Genomic DNA, 3,115 nt, shown 5'->3' on the forward strand with positions numbered 1-3,115 from the left:
TTCAGAAGATAATTTCAATGGTCATTAAGAGTACGAACAATTGCTCAATTGTAGTAGTATGTAAGTAGCATGTAAAATCCCAATGAAATATCACTGCAAAGTAAGAAAATTGACATAGATACGGTATCATTTATCCTAAAATCTGAAATCTGAAATACTCAGGTATCAATCTGTTTATTCATCAATTTCTACTGAAATATGGTAAATGTATGTCCAAAAGATCATTATACCTATCCATTTAAAAGTATTTATAAGAATGTTCATAGACATTTTCTTCACATTAACCAAGATTTAGTAGTACCTTTCAAATAAACTCATGTAGGAATATGAATTCACTAATGTGATATAGTCACATAAATAAATCCCATGAGATATCTTTTAATATAAACAAAAACATTGCATATGATAACATGGCTATGCTCCATAGAAATAATGATAAAAGAAAAGCCAGTACAAAATAGTATACACTTGGTATATTCATATTCATCAAAATTTCAAAACTAGGCAACATTAACCAGTGAGTGACAGAAATTAGTATTGTAGTGACTCAGTCTGGGGAAAGTGTGCAATTACATGTGAAAGAGAATGGGGGAGTATTTGAGAAATATTCTACATCTTGATCTAGGCGATATTTTACAATTCACATATAAGAATTAATAAAAAAGTGTGCACACATTTTGTGCACTTAATGGTCATCTCAATTAACAATGTCTTTTGGATTTTTTTTTTGACTAGTGCTTTCTTTATGAAAAAGCATCTTTACAGTTTTATATAAAATTTTTCTATATAAATATTCTTCAGCATACATATTTTTAATGGTTCTCCTAATTGCTATCCCCAGCTATCAGTTAAAATAATTATAATTTTCTTTCTGAAGATGCTGTATTTTCCCTTACAAATCCTGCATCTTTATGTGCTCAATGTCTGTACTCAAAACTGTCAGATTTCTTTATGGGCTACTCACCTTTCAGCCTAGTCAATTTGGAGACCATTTAGAGGACAAAACTTTCCCCCAAATCACTGATTATCTTCCACATTATTATGTTCATATTAGCTAGTCTTGGCTGTAGAAACAAATGTTCATGATTAATAAACTTGGTCAAGTGGTAACATAACAAAGGAAATGAGCAGTATGGAGTGATATCCTCTCTTTATGGTACAGAATCTGTGGAGTAGGTGTTGGTGACCTCTTTCTGTAAAGGGGTCATGTGGACAGCTTTGGCTTTGTAGCTCTTATCTTCTCTGTTCCTATTGCTGAGGTATAGTGTGCAGCGTGAAAGCAGTGATATACCGCATGTAAGCAAACAAGTGTGGCCACATTCCCATAAAAGGTTACAAAAACATGAAGTGAGCATAGATGAAAATTTTATATCTCTCTATACCTAATAGTACCTTCTAAATTTTATGTACATATAATATTTATTCTTCATTTGCTATTTTTCTTTGCATTGAAATTATTAGATTGATTACTATTATAACTTACTTGACAATATTCATCTTTTTCATTTTTGTCTTATTTTCAAATATTCAAAATGTTCTAAATATGTCAATGATAATCAAATACTGTTCAAGTGGTGAAATGGTAAATTTCTGAAAGGCCAATTCAAACCAAGGTCTTATGAACAAATGGGAAAGACACATACTAATTATAGGAATTAATTTTTATTCACATTTACCTGATCATAGAGAAGTTATAGAATTTATACAGTTGATTTGATTTGTGGTTGTAAATTTAAAATAAATTTTCAATGTGAAATATATTTATTATGAATTTTTTATTTAAAGGAAATATATTCCCCATGCAGGGATATTTGTCATAGTAACATTAAGGCCCTGAATGTTCATGGACATTGCTTAATCATAATTGAGAAAGAAAATCATTAAAGAAATTTCTGGTTCACATTATTAAGAATAAAAATGACTTTCATAGTCATAAATAACAATATGACATTCTTGTCACCTCAGCCTTACAGACTGATTTTCTCCTGTGGGATAATTTTATGACTAACATTGGGGCCTTATTTCCAGATATTAAAAAGATAAATTTAAAGTAATTTAGTAAATTATATAATCCCAAAATGGCATTATTCAAGTATCTAAATTTTATAGAAATGTGCTTTGCTATATAGGTACCTTTCTAAATAACTGAGCAACTCTTTACCGGTAGTATAATCCCAGGGGCCCTCTTTCAACACCTTTACTATTTCAGTACCTATGCAAACAATGTTCTTCTAGCCTGCACTTTTAAATTCAAATTTCTTAATTTGCTTTTATTAAATATCTTACTTAAATTCATAGCTTTCATTAAAAAAGCTTAAGGAATGATGTGCTGAAGGTTCCTTTAAAAACTATTTTTTTACCAGTTTTTGTCACCTATGAAATCCATTTCATTCTAAGTCTTAAATAAATTTTCTTCTTAACACATTTGTTCCAGAAAAGTAAAATATATCTCATTTAAAAAGCATCAAATATTTAAAAATTGAGTTATTTCCTAAAGTAGCACTGTGATTATTCATAGATTAAGCTAAAATAATGGAAGTAGTATAAAGGTTTAACATCTCTAATTTGAAAATCCAAATGCTCCAAAATCTGAAGTTTGCTGTGTGACATTTCACCAGCACAGTAGGAAAATTCCACACTTGAACTTATGTCATAAGTTGCAGTGAAAATATCATACAAAATTACCTCAATCACATCCAAATTCCCTAAAGATACCATAAATCTATAAATTAGCTTAGTTGATAAGGTGAAGGGCAGAAACCTGACCTTAGTGTAGAGAAATAGATTTAAAGGTTTCAAAGTGTGTTTTTAGGCAAAGCATCTTAGATCAACTGTCTTCCTTCTTTTCTGTAAAACTGGCCATCCTTTCACCTGTAAATGAGCCACTATCTATATTCTTGTGAGTGAGTAATCACTTTTTTCCTCTAAACCAAGCCCAAACATTAAACATCCACAAATTTTACAGAATTCTTTCACTCAAAACACATAAATATCCCCAAGTTCAGACTATAATGTGGCTCTGTCTTGAGAAAAGCTCACATTATATTGAGTCTGTACTTTAAATTCTGGTAAACGTTTTTATGCTACTCTCAAAAAAAATTTCTTCAGTTGTGTG

Source organism: Heterocephalus glaber, unplaced genomic scaffold (assembly GCF_053883595.1).
Source record: "Heterocephalus glaber isolate CG9 unplaced genomic scaffold, H.glaber_assembly_v1.0 deba00001461, whole genome shotgun sequence".
NCBI classification, from domain to species: Eukaryota; Metazoa; Chordata; class Mammalia; order Rodentia; family Bathyergidae; genus Heterocephalus; species Heterocephalus glaber.